Genomic DNA, 19,377 nt, shown 5'->3' with positions numbered 1-19,377 from the left:
CCCTGCCTATGGGGTGGCAACCGCGTCGCCCTCGCCTTACTAAACGCAATAGCCAAATCCCCATACTCAGGTGGAATGTGCAATGCGGGCACCTGGTTTGGACTCTCCACCGAGGTAGCCCCTACGGAAACGCCCAAACATCTACCCACACACTGAGCAGACCACTCCATCAGAGCCCTCTCCTGCCACGAAATCACTGGGTTATGGGTACTCAACCAGGGCATGCCCAGCACCACCGGATACGCAGGAGAGTCAATCAGGAACAGCTGAATCATCTCCTGATGATCCCCCTGCGCACACATCCTAAGTGGCGCCGTGACCTCCCTGATTAAGCCCGTACCCAACGGACGACTATCTAGGGCGTGAACGGGAAAAGGAACATCAACAGGAATGAGGGGAATCCCTAACGCTAAACAAAACTTTTTATCAATAAAATTCCCAGCTGCGCCTGAATCTACCAGCGCCTTATGCTGGGAATGAGGTGCTACCTGTGGAAAACGTACAGGCATACAAAAATGGGCAACAGAGAGCTCTGGGTGAGTGGGGCGCCTACTCACCTGGAGGGAATCCCCAGTGCGGGACCTGTCGTCATCTCCCCTAGGAGGCCATCCCCAGCACCTAGCCGCGGTGTGTCCTCCCCGACCACAGTTGGTGCAGTGGATGGACCCCCTAGCCTGCCGACTCCTCCTCTCTCTAGTGCCAGCGCCCCCGAGCTCCATGGGACAAGGCTCGGAGGCGCTGGAGGGTGGAATGGACGGACCCTCCGCAAGACGTCCGCGGGTAGCCAGCAGGGTATCCAGCCTGATGGACATATCCACCAGCTGGTCGAAAGTGAGGCTGGTGTCCCTACAAGCCAGCTCCCGACGGACGTCCTCTCGTAGGCTGCATCGGTATAGATCGATGAGGGCCCGATCATTCCACCCTGCATCTGCCGCTAGAGTACGGAATTCGAGCGCGAATTCCTGGGCACTTCTCCTCCCCTGCCGGAGGAAGACCAGACGCTCCCCCGCCGCTTTCCCCTCCGGGGGATGGTCAAACACCGCCCTGAAGCGGCGGGAGAACTCGGTGTACGTAATAGTCGTGGCGTCGATCTTCCTCCACTCCGCGTTGGCCCACTCCAACGCTTTTCCGGCCAGGCAGGAGATCAGGGCGGACACGCTCTCGTGCCCTGAAGGTGCCGGGTGCACGGTGGCCAGGTATAGCTCTACCTGGAGCAGGAATCCCTGACACCCAGCCGCTGTCCCGTCGTAGGCCCTCGGGAGAGATAGTCGGACTCCTCGAGGTTCTGGCGCTGGAATGGGCGGGCTGGCCGATGGTGCTGGCAGGGCGGGCGGTGGTGGAGGCGAACCCCAGCCTCGGAGTGTGGTAATCACCTCCTGCAGGGCGTTCCCCATCTGCAGGAGTTGCTCTTGCTGGTCCCGAACCTGGGCTTCCAGTCTCGTCTGGGCTGCTTCGGCTCCTGCTGATTCCATTGTATGGTGTATGATTCTGTCAGGGCGTGTGTAGGTGTAGTGTAGGAAATCAAATGCAGGACGCAGACGGTATGTTCCAAACGCTGTATTTCTGGCCCAACACAGGCAACAGGACAACTAAGCCCGACAGCTAAACTACGCACGAAGGCGAAAAGGCAAATGCGCACAAACAGGTGCGACAAAACGATGTGGTGCACAAACAAGTGCAACTGAGCTCCAGCGCAGTGGAGAAAGTATGCTCAACCGAGCAAAACACAACACTGACGAAAACAATCATACACAACACCTGACAAACACAACGAGAAACTTATAGGACACTAATTACGTAAAACAGAAACAGGTGTGAAACAAACAGACAAAAGCAAACGAACATGAAACATCTATCGGTGGCAGCTAGAATTCCGGAGACGACGAGCGCCGAAGCCTGCCCGAACAAGGGGGAGAGGCAGCCTCGGCCGAAACCGTGACAGGATGTTTATCCTCAGTTTCCGGTGATCATCCAGGAGGGTGATTGTTGCATCAGAGATGAAGACGAATAATAGATAGAGGACAAGCAGAAACGACGATCACAGAAGAAAAGTAAGAAGATGATGGAAGATGATATTTCGAGGACAGAACTTAGAATATAAGCTTTTGAAGAATACTGATATGTCAACAGCAAGAAAGAACAGGATCAAGAAACTCTCAGAAAACTCAATCATACAGCTGGTGGAGAAGAGAAGCTTTGGTTATGAAGAATCAGAGTGAACCAAATCAACAATCACTGTTACAGCTTCAACTGAACAATATCAAATGCAATTGTACCAGCCAAGGGGGGTACCAAATGTTCCATATCCACAGCCAGTTTCTGGACAGACACAGAATTGGAGAGGAAGAGGACGAGAAGAAATAGAAGGAGGAGGAAGATTTCAGCTACACTTCCAGCAACTTTCAGAAGACTGTTATAATTGTGGACAGATTGGGTACTTTACCTGTGAGTGCAACAAGTCAGGAGGAAAAACAGAGAACATTTTTAAGGAAGATACAGGGGCAATTCAAGATCACCTGTTCTCCAGGTGAACCCTAAAGATTCTAGAGTGCCTAGAAGATCCGGAAGGGGGGTGCCAGCTGATAGCATCGATTAGAGAAGAAGAGAAAATAGCTAACAATTGAAGTAAAACCAGAGGACTATGAGAAGTGATAGTGAATAGTGTAAAAACTTATCTGTGTTCAGCCTAAAGAGGTTAAACATCTCACTATGTAAAATTAACTAATTAGGATAGGGATTTGAGGTAGTAAAACAGCTAGTTACTCTTAAGGAACCAATGGAGCTCTGCTATAGAACTCAAAGAGAAATTAAAATAGACATACTAATATTAGGACATAAATCTGTTGCAGTGTTGGGAAGAGATGCATGGTGTAAATTGAATTGTACAATAAGATGTACACTAGACGGCTGTCTGGTAGAGGATTTTAAAAAGTAGGGTTTTTGGGAATCGTATTTGCTTAAAAAGATAATATCATAGGAAGGATGATAATCTATTAGACTGCCTATTAGACAATCTGTCTGAAAAAAGTTAAAAGGGGTGACTGTTATTCTGGGTTACATTCTTACACCAAGAGATTTCAGGCTAGGCTAAAAGGTGTTTAGTCGTTTGCCAAGTCTGTGTAAAAAAAGTCAGAAGCAGGTGGGGACTTTCCCCATCACATAGTCTAAAAATTTGGTGGTAAAGGGATTTTGTGAATAAATCAGTGGAAAAGGTTTTTAAAGGTTAGGAGAAAAAGATTAGATTAAAATAAGTTAGGAGAACTAGGTTGAAGGAACTCTAAGACAGTAAGCTAAGTTTCAAAGTTAGTAGTAAGAGAGAGAGAACAGTAGTGAAGGACATTTTAAAGTTTAGTGGGAAGATATGGTAGGAGTTTAGATCTGTTAGGAGCAGATGCATTGAGAAAGTATGTGTTGCTGAATGATAAGAGAAGATTGCGCCGGGAGAAGATGGCTGCCGTTTTACAGCCCTCTAACCAATTGTACTACTATGTGTGTTTTTCCGCGTTATTTGTAATTTATTTTGTACATAATGTTTCTGCCATCGTCTCTTATAACCAAAGAGAGCTTCTGGATATCAGGACAGCGATTACTCACCTCGCGTTGGACGAAGACTTTTTCTTCAACGAGGCGTTCGCGAAGGATATTCTACAGACTCCCGACAAGGCCCAGATCCCCGTCATTCGCGTGAGGAAGAGACGGAGATATCGTGGACGCAGATCCGGGTGCCTTGTAAGGATCCGACGGCGAACGAGTAAACTGCCTCTCCCATCAATCCTATTAGCCAATGTTCAATCTTTTGAGAATAAAATTGACGATTTAAGATTACGGTTATCCTACCAACGGGACATTAAAAACTGTAATATCTTATGTTTCACGGAGTCGTGGCTGAACGACAACAATGACAACATTCAGCTAGCGGGCTATACGCTACATCGACAGGACAGAACTGCAGACTCTGGTAAGACAAAGGGTGGCGGTCTGTGTATATTTGTAAACAACAGCTGGTGCACAAAATCAAATACTAAGGAAGTCTCGAGGTTTTGCTCGCCTGAGGTAGAGTATCTTATGATAAGCTGTAGACCACACTATTTACCAAGAGAGTTTTCATCTATATTTTTCATAGCTGTCTATTTACCACCACAAACCAATGCTGGCATTAAGATTGCACTGAATGAGTTGTACAAGGCCATTAATCAACAGGAAAACGCTCATCCAGATGCAGCGCTCCTAGTAGCCGGGGACTTTAATGCAGGGAAACTTAAATCCGTTCTACCTCATTTCTACCAGCATGTTAAATGTGCAACCAGAGGGGAAAAAACTCTAGACCACCTTTACTCCACACACAAAGACGCATACAAAGCTCTCCCTCGCCCTCCATTTGGCAAATCTGACCATAACTCTATCCTCCTGATTCCTGCTTATAAGCAAAAACTGAAGCAGGAAGCACCAGTGATTCGGCTAATAAAAAAGTGGTCAGATGACGCAGATGCTAAGCTACAGGACTGTTTTGCTAGCACAGACTGGAACATGTTCCGGGATTCTTCAGACAGCATTGAGGAGTACACCACATCAGTCACTGGCTTCATCAATAAGTGCATCGATGATGTCGTCCCCACAGTGACCGTACGTACATACCCCAACCAGAAGCCATGGATTACAGGAAACATCCGCACTGAGCTAAAGGGTAGAGCTGCCGCTTTCAAGGAACGGGACTCTAACCCGGACGCTTATAAGAAATCCCGCTATGACCTCCGACGAACCATCAAACAGGCAAAGAGTCAATACAGGTCTAAGATTGAATCATACTACACTGGCTCTGACGCTCGTCGGATGTGGCAGGGCTTGAAAACTATTACAGACTACAAAGGGAAACACAGCCGCGAGCTGCCCAGTGACACAAGCCTACCAGACGAGCTAAACCACTTCTATGCTCGCTTCGAGGCAAGCAACACTGAAGCATGCACGAGAGCACCAGCTGTTCCGGACGACTATGTGATCACGCTCTCCGTAGCCGATGTGAGTAAGACTTTTAAGCAGGTCAACATTCACAAGGCCGCAGGGCCAGACGGATTACCAGGACGTGTACTCCGAGCATGTGCTGACCAACTGGCAAGTGTCTTCACTGACATTTTCAACATGTCCCTGACTGAGTCTGTAATACCAACATGTTTCAAGCAGACCACCATAGTCCCCGTGCCCAAGAACTCTAAGATAACCTGCCTAAATGACTACCGACCCGTAGCACTGACGTCTGTAGCCATGAAGTGCTTTGAAAGACTGGTCATGGCTCACATCAACAGCATAATCCCAGAAACCCTAGACCCACTCCAATTTGCATACCGCCCCAACAGATCCACAGATGATGCAATCTCTATCGCACTCCACACTGCCCTTTCCCACCTGGACAAGAGGAACACCTACGTGAGAATGCTATTCATTGACTACAGCTCAGCATTCAACACCATAGTGCCCTCTAAGCTCATCACTAAGCTAAGGATCCTGGGACTAAACACCTCCCTCTGCAACTGGATCCTGGACTTCCTGACGGGCCGCCCCCAGGTGGTAAGGGTAGGTAACAACACATCTGCCACACTGATCCTCAACACGGGGGCCCCTCAGGGGTGCGTGCTCAGTCCCCTCCTGTACTCTCTGTTCACCCATGACTGCATGGCCAGGCACGACTCCAACACCATCATTAAGTTTGCCGACGACACAACAGTGGTAGGCCTGATCACCGACAACGATGAGACAGCCTATAGGGAGGAGGTCAGAGATCTGGCCGTGTGGTGCCAGGACAACAACCTCTCCCTCAACGTGACCAAGACAAAGGAGATGATTGTGGACTACAGGAAAAAAAAGAGGACTGAGCACGCCCCCATTCTCATCGACGGGGCTGTAGTGGAACAGGTTGAGAGCTTCAAGTTCCTTGGTGTCCACATCACCAACGAACTATCATGGTCCAAACACACCAAGACAGTCGTGAAGAGGGCACGACAAAGCCTATTCCCCCTCAGGAGACTAAAAAGATTTGGCATGGGTCCTCAGATCCTCAAAAAATTCTACAGCTGCACCATCGAGAGCATCCTGACTGGTTGCATCACCGCCTGGTATGGCAACTGCTTGGCCTCTGACCGCAAGGCACTACAGAGGGTAGTGCGTACGGCCCAGTACATCACTGGGGCAAAGCTCCCTGCCATCCAGGACCTCTATACCAGGCGGTGTCAGAGGAAGGCCCTCAAAATTGTCAAAGACTCCAGCCACCCTAGTCATAGACTGTTCTCTCTGCTACCGCACGGCAAGCGGTACCGGAGTGCCAAGTCTAGGTCCAAAAGACTTCTCAACAGCTTCTACCCCCAAGCCATAAGACTCCTGAACAGCTAATCATGGATACCCGGACTATTTGCACTGCCCCCCCACCCCATCCTTTTTACGCTGCTGCTACTCTGTTAAGTATTTATGCATAGTCACTTTAACTCTACCCACATGTACATATTACCTCAACTACCTCAACTAGCCGGTGCCCCCGCACATTGACTATGCAACGGTACCCCCCTGTATATATAGCCTCCCTACTGTCACTTTATTTTACTGTATATATAGCCTCCCTACTGTCACTTTATTTTACTTCTGCTCTTTTTTTCTCAACACTTTTTTGTTGTTGTTTTATTCTTACTTTTTTGTTTAAAATAAATGCACTGTTGGTTAAGGGCTGTAAGTAAGCATTTCACTGTAATGTCTGCACCTGTTGTATTCGGCGCATGTGACCAATAAAATTTTATTTGATTTGATTTGAGTATCTATAGTTACAGTTCCCAGCAGGGAGATCAAGGTAATTATAGGTGTATTTTTATAATCAAAAGTTTGAAAGTCAGGGATTAGAGATAGGACTGAGAGTTGGGAAAAAGTGACACTAGTGGTGATAGATGGAAGAACAAGCAAAGACAACTTTTCTTTGGGGAAAACTAGAAGTAACTAAGGACATTAACACTTCAGTCTATTATAATAACAGTGAGAAGCAATTTAACTCTTTCAACATTGATAGTTATTAAAGCCATAAATATATCGCATTTGATTATAAGGGAGTCAATGGCTCCAGCGCCAATTTTAGGGAAAAAATACTTATTGGGGTTAGGATGGGGACGTTCCTCCCACATGGAGAGATAATTATGGAGAAGAAGTATACTTATCTAGGGCAAGCATTAGAAGTTGTTCCGGTTAAGAATTATTGGTTAAAAGGCTATGTAATTCGTAAAGTAACGCTTATAATGGAAGAGTTGGGGTCTGTTGTGGCCTCCACAGTCATTGAGGGAGTTCAGGAAGAATAGAGACAATATAGATTCATCTGAAATAGTGAAGGAAACTATCATGGAAGTACAGGATGAGGTCTTTGATTTTAATGACAGACAAGGAGAGGTATCTGATCAGTACCGCTCGTTAGGGAAGAGAGAAACTAAAGGGAGTAGTTTGATTCTTCTGTTGTGAAAATTAGAGATAGATGGCAGGTAGGAATCTTTGGTTCCAGCGGTTAACTCATTTTGTAAGATCAGTGAGGAATCTTGAGGGTCCATGTCTGTTGAGAATTCCAGTCAAACATTTTAGAGACGGTCGCTCGACCTCTATCAAGTATGTGTCAATCTTATGCGTTGACATGACTGTGGTATCAGCAACAGTCAGTAACAGATAAAATAATGTCATTGTCAAAACATTTGTTTAAGCCTAGGTTTAGGTGTTATTGGGTTAAGTGAATTAACTTGTGTGAATTTGTTGGATGGTAAAGGAAAATCAGGTAACAGCGTAACTGAAGTATTGGAGGTGTAACCATTGAGGGCTAAAGTTGTTTTTGTTCTAATAAAACAGATTATGTAAATGGTATGTTTATGGGAATATCAGATTGTGATGTTATATGATAACTTTGGGTATGCATGACCTTAAGGGTAGTAATGAGAAATATGTTACTTTTTATGTACCAGTTAGTAGGAACAGCAGGACTTTGATGGTTAAAAGATTAGCTTTTGCCTGACAATGTGACTATGGGGAATTTTAGAGATATTTGGAGGGTTTGTGGTGATAAAGCATATATATTTTTACCTTATGGATAGACAGGATGTTGTTACATGTCAACGTTGAAGCTTCCATATGAGGTTTCTACCATTATAAGAGGGGTAGCACCGGACACAGAAATCTGAAGCTATATTTGAAATTGGATGAAAAGAGACATGGCTACATGTCATAGTCTTCAAGCCTATCATTGAAGTATAAATCTAAGGGAGAAGGGGGGACTTTTTCCATGGTATGGTGTAACATTTGGGAAGATCATATTGATAATATTAGGTATACTTTGAGTCCAGATAGTTCAGATATTATCATTAGTGTTATATATGCATTGAAGAATATAAGGGATGCGTTTGGGAGATCTGAGAAGACTTGGTTGCAAGATCAGGTAGGCCAGTAGGGGCAGTGATGGGTTACATTTAATGGCAACTTTGATAACACTGTGTGATGTTTGTAATTTGTTACTGACCTTTGAGAAAGCTATGATATTGAGATAGGTTGGAGAGTGATGCCTGGAGACAACACTCAGAGGCCGGTGTTGACTGTTCCTGATCTGGATGAAGATGGACAAGTGGAACTGATGGATAAATATCATTCTTTTTGATTATTTGATCATTTTTCATTTTTTTTTTTTTTTTTTCAATATTGTTGTGATTTGTAGTATGATTTATGAATCAAAGGGGGGAATGGGTTTATGTGATTCATACATCATTTATATAGCATTTTTATATTCTTAGTTGATATTGATGTTTAATTTGAAAGGGTTGTTTTGCAAAAGATACTGTTTGGTCGTTTCTTTTCTTTTCTTCCAGAAGCATTTGGAGATTGACATACTCAAACAGGGACAATATGAAGGGACAATATGACTGGAGGAGATGAAACAAGGAGGGTGTGGCCGATTCCATCATCAACAAATCCATTGGAAGTCGAGACTACGGGGAGATGAAGTGTAGTGGACTACATTCCAGTGTCTGCAATGAAATATAGACATGTGTAATACATAATTGTGTCATATTCTTAGGGATTAATTTTTGTAGAAGGATATTTGATGTTATTGAATACATGTGAGGATCTTAGATGTTTTTGTTTATTTCGGTGATGTTTAGGGACAGGGAATTTAGGCAGGGAGAGGTTCACTGTAGGGTCCAATGGGTTGACCAGCCTTACAAGTGGATGTTTTTGGATAGGATTTTGTTTGCAGGGGCTTACATGTGTATTTAATTGCATCATAGTTTCAAATGCATTTACATGGTTTATGAGGTTATCTGGAGTACCGAAGGTGGTTGCCTGGGGCAGAGGGATCGTGAGAGAATTTTACTGTCTTGATTGATGGATATCTGAAAAGATGGCTGCCGGACAGTTTTTCGCTCTTACACTCTATAAAGATTTGTTCATATTTCATAGTAATGTATTCATACTTCATAAACAGTTATTCATATTTCATAGAAAGGTATTTACACTCTAGAGGAGAATGTTTTTGGTTTAATGTTAAAGATACTCAATAAGATAAATTGTTACTTGTCATAATCCTATTCTGTTTGTTGTCGAGACTTTTAATTTGTCTCGAAGGGGGGAATATGTGGTGTATTAACATTATGACTGTTTTAGAGGAACAGAAGAGGGAATGTTTATGATCTTATTTCAAATGTAGCGTTTGGAGGGTGACGCTCCAGGGGAGACTGGTGATTGGCCAGAAGAGGGAGCCACCCATCTTTTTGCATTGTTTATAAATAGGGACTAGACAAAGAGAGGTCAGAACGGCCATGACAATCTGAGACGCCGTTCTCCGGACACCGCGGGTCTGTAACTTATGCTGTAACCTCGTGATTTTAATAAAAGCCTCTAACACGGTGCAGCTTGAGCGGACTCTTTGTTGACAGCAATAATTGCCACCATTCACCCGATACGACACTGACTATCCTACCGATCCTTGACTTCGGCGATGTCATTTACAAAATAGCCTCCAACACTCTACTCAGCAAATTGGATGTAGTCTATCACAGTGCCATCCGTTTTGTCACCAAAGCCCCATATACTACCCACCACTGTGACCTGTACGCTATTGTTGGCTGGTCCTAATAATAATAATATAATAATATGCCATTTAGCAGACGCTTTTATCCAAAGCAACTTACAGTCATGTGCGCATACATTTTTATGTATGGGTGGTCCCGGGGATCGAACCCACTACCCTGGCGTTACAAACGCCATGCTCTACCAATTGAGCTACAGAGGACCTACATATTCATCGCCAAACCCACTGGCTCCAGGTCATCTATAAATCACTGCTAGGCAACTCCCCGCCTTATCTTAGCTCATTGGTCACCATAGCAACACCCACCCGTAGTATGCGCTCCAGCAGGTATATCTCACTGGTCATCCCCAAAGCCAACATCTCCTTTGGCCACCATTCCTTCCAGTTCTCTGCTGCCAATGACTGGAACGAACTGCAAAAATCTCTGAAGCTGGAGACTCTTATCTCCCTCACTAACTTTAAGCATCAGTTGTCAGAGCACCTTACCGATCACTGCACCTGTACACAGCCCATCTGAAATTAGCCCACCCAACTACCTCATCCCCATATTGTTATTTATTTTGCTAATTTGCACCCCAGTATCTCTATTTGCACATCATCTCTTGCACATCTATCATTCCAGTCTTAATACTAAATTGTAATTATTTTGCACTATGGCCTATTTATTGCCTTACCTCCATAACTTGCTACATTTGCACACACTGTATATATATTTTCTGTTGTATTTTTGACTTTATGTTTTGTTTACCCCATATGTATCTCTGTGTTGTTGTTTTTAATCGCACTGCTTTGCTTTATCTTGGCCAGGTCGCAGTTGAAAATGAGAACTTGTTCTCAACTGGCTTACCTGGTTAAATAAAGGTGAAAAAAAATAACAATTATAATAATAATAATTTGTGGACTTCAGGAAACAGCAGAGGGTGCACCCCCCTATCCACATCGACAGGATCGCAGTGGAGAAGATGGAAAGCTTCAAGTTCCTTGGCGTACACATCACCGACAAACTGAAATGGTCCACCCACGCAGACAGTGTGGTGAAGAAGGTGCAACAGAGCTTCTTCAACCTCAGGAGGCTGAAGAAATTCGGCTTGGCACCTAAAACCCTTACAAACTTTTACAGATGCACAATTGAGAGTATCCTGTCGGGCTATATCACCACCTGGTATGGCAACTGCACCGCCCGCAACCGCAGGGCTCTCCAGAGGGTGGTGCGGTCTGCCGAATGCATCATCGGGGGCAAACTACCCACCCTCCAAGACACATACAGCACCCGATGTCACAGGAAGGCCAAAAAGATCATCAAGGACATCAACCACACAAGCCACTGCCTGTTCACCCCGCTATCATCCAGAAGGCGAGATCAGTACAGGTGCATCAAAGCTGGGACCGAGATAATTAAAAACAGCTTCTATCTCAAGGCCATCAGACTGTTAAATAGCCATCACTAGCACATTAGAGGCTGCTGCTCCGTATTGAAATCACTGGCCACTTTAAGAAATGGAACACTAGTCACTTTAATAATGTTTACAGTCACTTTAATAATGTTTACATATCTTGCACTACTCATCTCATATGTATATACTGCATTCTATTCTTTAATATTCTACTGTATCTTAGTCCATGCCGCTCTGTCATTGCTTGTCCGTATATGTATATTTTCTTAAATTCCATTCCTTATTAGTTTTGTGTGTATTAGGTATATTTTGTGAAATTGTTAGATATTACTTGTTCGATATTACTGCACTGTCGGAGCTAGAAGCACAAGTATTTCGCTACACCCGCTATAACATCTGCTAAACACGTGTACAGTGGGGAAAAAAAGTATTTAGTCAGCCACCAATTGTGCAAGTTCTCCCACTTAAAAAGATGAGAGAGGCCTGTAATTTTCATCATAGGTACACGTCAACTATGACAGACAAATTGAGAAAAAAAATCCAGAAATTCACATTGTAGGATTTTTAATGAATTTATTTGCAAATTATGGTGGAAAATAAGTATTTGGTCACCTACAAACAAGCAAGATTTCTGACTCTCACAGACCTGTAACTTCTTCTTTAAGAGGCTCCTCTGTCCTCCCCTCGTTACCTGTATTAATGGCACCTGTTTGAACTTGTTATCAGTATAAAAGACACCTGTCCACAACCTCAAACAGTCACACTCCAAACTCCACTATGGCCAAGACCAAAGAGCTGTCAAAGGACACCAGAAACAAAATTGTAGACCTGCACCAGGCTGGGAAGACTGAATCTGCAATAGGTAAGCAGCTTGGTTTGAAGAAATCAACTGTGGGAGCAATTATTAGGAAATGGAAGACATACAAGACCACTGATAATCTCCCTCGATCTGGGGCTCCACGCAAGATCTCACCCCGTGGGGTCAAAATAATCACAAGAACGGTGAGCAAAAATCCCAGAACCACACGGGGGGAGCTAGTGAATGACCTGCAGAGAGCTGGGACCAAAGTAACAAATCCTACCATCAGTACCACACTACGCCGCCAGGGACTCAAATCCTGCAGTGCGAGACGTGTCCCCCTGCTTAAGCCAGTACATGTCCAGACCCGTCTGAAGTTTGCTAGAGTGCATTTGGATGATCCAGAAGAGGATTGGGAGAATGTCATATGGTCAGATGAAACCAAAATAGAACTTTTTGGTAAAAACTCAACTCGTCGTGTTTGGAGGACAAAGAATGCTGAGTTGCATCCAAAGAACACCATACCTACTGTGAAGCATGGGGGTGGAAACATCATGCTTTGGGACTGCAAAGGGACCAGGACGACTGATCCGTGTAAAGGAAAGAATGAATGGGGCCATGTATCGTGAGATTTTGAGCGAAAACCTCCTTCCATCAGCAAGGGCATTGAAGATGAAACGTGGCTGGGTCTTTCAGCATGACAATGATCCCAAACACACCGCCCGGGCAACGAAGGAGTGGCTTCGTAAGAAGCATTTCAAGGTTCTGGAGTGGCCTAGCCAGTCTCCAGATCTCAACCCCATAGAAAATCTTTGGAGGGAGTTGAAAGTCTGTGTTGCCCAGCGACAGCCCCAAAACATCACTGCTCTAGAGGAGATCTGCATGGAGGAATGGGCCAAAATACCAGCAACAGTGTGTGAAAACCTTGTGAAGACTTACAGAAAACGTTTGACCTGTGTCATTGCCAACAAAGGGTATATAACAAAGTATTGAGAAACTTTTGTTATAGACCAAATACTTATTTTCCACCATAATTTGCAAATATATTCATAAAAAATCCTACAATGTGATTTTCTGAATTTATTTTCCTCATTTTGTCTTTCATAGTTGACGTGTACCTTTGATGAAAATTACAGGCCTCTCTCATCTTTTTAAGTGGGAGAACTTGCACAATTGGTGGCTGACTAAATACTTTTTTTCCCCACTGTATGTGACAAATACAATTTGATTTGATTTGTTGAACTTCTTTCTTCAAATTGATCATCACAGTGAGGACACAAAATGGAGCCTAATGGTGAGATTGGATTTGCATTGATGTCAGAGTGGTTAGAGGGACAATAGAGCACTGAGTACCAGGCCATTAGTAACCAGATGGTCGTTAGTGAGTTGGGTACTAACAACGCATGTCCAGAATTTGACTGCGGTCATGACTCATGACTGCTGGTGTGGCGGTAATATGGTCACCACAACAGCACTACCCGTGCATACTACTTTGTCTAGTATTGTTATTCATTGCTACAAGTGTGTTTATTGAGTGTGACTAGCCTACTCATTAGTATTGTATTAGCAATGTTTTGTATTACTTGCATGTGTATATGTATCTTAGTATCTTTTAGTGCAGTGGTCACCAACCTTTTCTGAGTAAAGATCACTTTCGCAGTCAAAAAGCAATCCGAGATCTACTGCTCAGATTTTTTGTTAAAACATTATTGAAAAAATGTAACATTAACCTAATAAAAACAGTGCTGTAGGAATGAGGTTTGTGCAGTAGGCCTAATACATTATCACAGCCTGCCAATATCAGTTGGTGTAGCTAGCACTTGCGAGGCACGGCAGAGCATAAATTGAAATAATGTGCTTTTTTATTTTACTGGACTTATGGTACATGCATCTGATGGTAATGGGTGCTTTCAAGACAACTGGGGACACAGAAAATGATCTTCAGGTCGTAAAGTCGGAGCTCTAGAAAGATGCCCGAGTTTCCTTATTGAAATTCTGAGTTGGGTGACCGTTAAAAAATATATTTCCCAGTCAGATCTAGTTTTTTTCAGAGTTCCCAGTTGTTTTGAACAAGGCATTAGTCTCAATGCAGGGAGGAAGAGAGCAGCAGAGGGTCATCCTCTCACAGTCCCTTTAAGCACCACAATCATATAAAACATCGGTAACACTTACTTGACACCCAGTATCATAACACGTTATGACACGGTCATAACCTATCATAATATTGTCATAACACTGTCATATATTTACACCTGTTGTGACATATATATATGATATTTTATGGCTGGTCATGACACCTACATAGGGACTGAGCTGGCCAGAGGTGGCCCAGCTGCTCTCCAGATCGACATCCCTCGCACTGTGCTAGTTCCAGCCCAGAGGGTCCTGCTACCTCCAGACCTTCCAGACTTCGCCTCAGGGGACCAACCAGACCTCACCCCGGGTGACCTACCAGAAGTCACCCCTGATGTCCCCCCTGACCTAGCTGTCCAGTTCCCTACCTCCACGGTAGGGTCAGGGTACCCTGCCCCCACAGTAGGGTTAGAGTCCCCTTCCTCCCTGGTAGGGTCTGAGTCAGTGTTCCCTGCACCCACGGTAGGGTCAGAGTTCCCTTCCTTCCTGGTAGGGGTAGAGTTCCCTTCCCTACTGGTAGGGTCAGAGTTCCCTTCCCTCCTGGTAGGGTCAGAGTTGCCTTCCCTCCTGGTAGGGTCAGAGTTCACTTCCCTCCTGCTAGGGTCAGAGTTGCCTTCCTTCCTGGTAGGGTCAGAGTTCCCTTCCCTCCTGATAAGTTCAGAGTTGCCTTCCCTCCTGGTAGGGTCACAGTTCCCTTCCCTCCTTGTAAGGTCAGAGTATCCTGCCCCCACGGTAGGCTCTCAGTTTCTGGCCATACCCGGCCCTCAGTCTCAGGCCCTAGTTGCAGGTTCAAACTTTTCTGATTTAGATTCCCAGACTCCAGCCATAGTGCTAGGCCCCCAGTCCTCAGCCGTTCTAGGTCCACAATCTCCTGCACTAGTAGCCCCTAAGTTTGCTGCTAGGTATCTTACCCAGCTAGGCTCTACTTTTGCCTCACCTTCAGGTCTGCCGTCTCCTGCCCTGCACGGATCACAGCCCTCTGCCTTGGTTGGTATGCAGTTACCCAGCCCAACAGGTTTACACCCCCCTGCCCTGCTAGGTCCTAAGTTAGCATATGCAGGTCTGCAGTCTCCTGCCCTGCTTGGATTGCAGCCCCCTGCCTTATTGGATATGCAGCATTCCTAGCCTGCCAGGCTTAGAGCCCCTTACCCTGCCAGGCTCTAAGTTAGGTGCCCTGTTTGTAGGTCTGCAGTGTCCTGCCCTGCTCAGATTGCAGCCCCCTGCCTTAGTTGGTAGGCAGTTGCCAAGCCCGCCAGGTTTAGAGCCTCCTGCCCTACTAGGCCCCAAGTTCACTGCACTAGGCTCGTGTTCTCCAGACACAGTCAGCCCACAACTCCCTAGACCGACAGGCTTAGCGCTTCCTGCCCTGCTAGGCCACAAGTTACCTGTGCTAGGTTGTCAGTCCTCAGCCCTTGTTGGCCCTCAGTCCCTAGCACTAGGTCTTCAGTCTCCAGCTGTACTAGGTCTGTTGTCTCTAGCACTAGTCAGCCCTCAGTCCCTAGCCCAGGTGGGCCATTAGGCTCCTACCCCGCTAGACTCAATTCCCTGGCAGGCCCAGTGCCAGTTTACCTGGCAAGCCCAGTGCCAGTTTTCCTGTCAGGTCCAGAGACAGTTTACTTGTCAGGTCCAGCATCAGTTTCTCTGTCAGGTCAAGAGTCAATTTCCCTGTCAGGTTCATTCTCCCTGTCAGGTCCAGAGTCAGTTTCCCTGTCAGATTCAGAGTTCTCCCTGTCAGGTTCAGATTCGTTCTCCCTGTCAGATTCAGATCGTTCAGCCCTGTCAGGCCCAAAGCTATCACAAGTATGCCTCCAGCCTTCAGCCATTCTAGTTTTGCTGTATCCAGTTATAGTTGGCCCTCGGTCCACTGCTCCGCAAGACTTTAGGTTCCCCACTAGGTCTGCAGCCTCTGCCCTCAGTTGGTCTGCAGCCCCAAGCCTCAGACGGCAGATTCAGAGTCGTTCTCCCTGTCAGGTTCAGATTTGTTCTCCCTGTCTTATTCAGATCGTTCTCCCTGTCAGGCCCAAAGCTATCAGAACTAATCTTCCAGCCTTCAGCCATTCTAGTTTTGCTGTATCCAGTTCTAGTCGGCCCTCAGTCCACTGCGCCGCAAGACTTTAGGTTCCCCACTAGGTCTGCAGCCTCTGCCCTCAGTTGGTCCGCAGCCCCAAGCCTCAGACGGCAAGTAATCAGCTCCCTCAGTGCTACACGCCAAACCTTCTGCCCTAGTTCTAGGTGCTGGGTCTCCCGTCCCGTTAGGCTCTGAGGTATCTGCTCCTCTAGGTGTGCAGTCCCTGCCTTTAGCCAGTTCGCAGCTCCCAGCCTTAGCCAGTGACCAGTCGCCTATACTAGCACTAGGCTATACGTTCCCTGCTCAGCTAGGTTTGCAGCCTCCCGGTCCATACCTGGCTTGCAGTCCTCAGTCTAGTAGAAGGTTCCAAGTCCCCTTCCAGGTAAGGCCCTGAGTTTCCTGCCCTGCTAGGCCCTCAGCCCCCCTGAACTGGAGGACCCACCGTTCCCTGACCTGGGGTGCCTGCTGTCTCCAGTTCTGGAGGACCTCCCACCTCCTGCACTGGAAGACCCTCCGGCCCTTGCACCTGGGGAACCACCTGACCTCGTCTCTGGGGCCCAGCTGTCCTCTGCCCCCAGATTCCTGATGAGCCTCGCCCAGGTGTCCCCACCTGCTCCACCATGTCAGCCATCGCCTCCAGCAGTGGTGAGAGAGTCACCAACCCCAGCAGCAGCCAGTGAGTTGCCATCCGGAGAAGAAGCAAGTGTTGTGTTGCTGACTGACCTTTGGACATGCTGTTTCGTAACTGAACTGTTGTGCGTCCATTGACAAGTGATTGTTGGGAATGTTATTGTGCTAATAGGGGGTGCAATAGTAGTGAGTTATGGTAACCTTATCGTGCAGTGTAACTGTGTAGATACGTTTGCAAGTAAGAAGCTGCAGTGTTGTTTTCTAGCTCCCGGCTAATGCTAGCTCTACTGTTTGTTTGTATGTACCCGTGCATGCTACTTTGTCTAGTATTCATCGCTACAAGTGTGTTTATTGAGTGCAAATAGCCTACTCATTAGTATTGTGTTAGCAATGTTTTGTATTACTTACATGTGGATATTTATCTTAGTATCTTCTAATGGATACTAATGATTGTATTGTTTCTCTTTTAGAACCACACAATCATATAAAACATCTTAAAATGGAAACAGCTGTGTGTGTGTGTGTGTGCGTGCGTGTGTGTGTGTGTGTGTGTGCATGCGTGCGTGTGTGTGTGTGCATGCGTGCGTGTGTGTGGTGGTGACCATCAAGAGTACAGTGATGGGCCTCAACATCATGTTCTAACCGGACAGCATTATAGTGGGCAGAACCAAAACCAATAAGCATTGTAGTTACTCTACAATATTAACCTGATTGACAGAGTGAAAAGAAGGAAGCCTGTAAATAATAAAAAATATTCCAAAACATGCATCCTGTTTGCAACAAGGCACTGAAGTAATACTGCAAAACATTTTGCAAAGCAATTAACTTTTTGTCCTGAATACAAAGTGTTATGTTTGGGGCAAATCCAATACAACACATTACTGAGTACCACTCTCCATATTTTCAAGAATAGTGGTGGCTGCATCATGTTATGGGTATGCTTGTAATCGTTAAGGACTGGGGAGTTTTTCAGGATAAAAAAGAAACAGAATGGTGCTAAGCACAGGCAAAATCCTAGAGGAAAACCTGGTTCAGTCTGCTTTCCACCTGACACTGGGAGATTAATTCACCTTTCAGCAGGACAATAACCTAAAACACAATGCCAAATCTATACTGGAGTTGCTTACCAAGAAGACAGTGAATGTTGCTGAGTGGCCGGGTTACAGTTTTGACTTAAATCTGCTTGAAAATCTATGGCAAGACTTGAAAATTGGTGTCTAGCAATGATCAACAACCAATTTGACAGAGCTTGAATAATTTTGAAAAGAATAATGAGCAAATTTTGTGCAATCCAGGTGTGCAAAGCTCTTTTTGACTTACCCAGAAAGACTCACAGCTGGAGTCGCTGCCAAAAGTGATTCTAACATGTATTGACACAGGAGTGTGAATACTTATGTAAATTGCTAAAATGACGCCAGATTCAAAACGTAGAATTTTTTAACTTTAATTATTATACAAAATTCTTGCTACCAATAGAATGTTATTTATATGGGGGATACAATCTTCCCAGCCCTGCAGATTTTGCTGCGAAGAGTCAGAATCATTAGATCATTTGTTTTGGTACTGTCCATTTGTAGCTTGTTTTTGGTCACAGGTCCAGGAATGGCTGAAGGATTGCAATATTTACCTGGAAATAACCCTGCAGATAGCACTACTGGGTGATCTGAAAAGTCATAGTCAATCGATGAATAATATAATAAGACTTTTAGCAAATATGTTTATTTTCAATTTACAATCTGTAGAAACAATGAGAATAGAAGGGTTCAGAACTTTTGTGAAACGTCACAGTACAGTTGAAAAATATATGGCAAATAGAAATCCAATATGGATGGTGTTAAGAGATAGATGGGAGATGTCGAATGGAGCTGAAGGATGGGACTAATAACAACTAACAACCACTAATAACAACAAGATAACTAATGTAAAGCATACTGTGTCCATAATAAGTATATAGGTAATAGGTTGAGAGCTTTTGTGAAAGTTAGAAAGATATGGTATATAGAAGCAAACCGGATGGACATCATGAAAATGATCGGAGAGGTTGAGGGTAGAGGAAGTTCAGGAGTAAAAACAAACTTGATTGACTGTGTCCATAAAATGTATATAGTATGTATAAGCTGGAAGTAGAGGCCTAAGCGTTGTTGTTCACTAGTTTACTCCAATTAGGGGAGGGGTGGTGGGGTTGGGAAATATATTTTTTTAAAGGATATGTATATATATGTATATGTATTTATGTGTACAGTGGGGGAAAAAAAGTATTTAGTCA

The sequence above is a fragment of the Coregonus lavaretus genome (genome assembly GCF_964263955.1).
Source record: "Coregonus lavaretus genome assembly, chromosome: 10".
Taxonomy (NCBI): domain Eukaryota; kingdom Metazoa; phylum Chordata; class Actinopteri; order Salmoniformes; family Salmonidae; genus Coregonus; species Coregonus lavaretus.
This window is presented reverse-complemented; position numbering follows the sequence as displayed.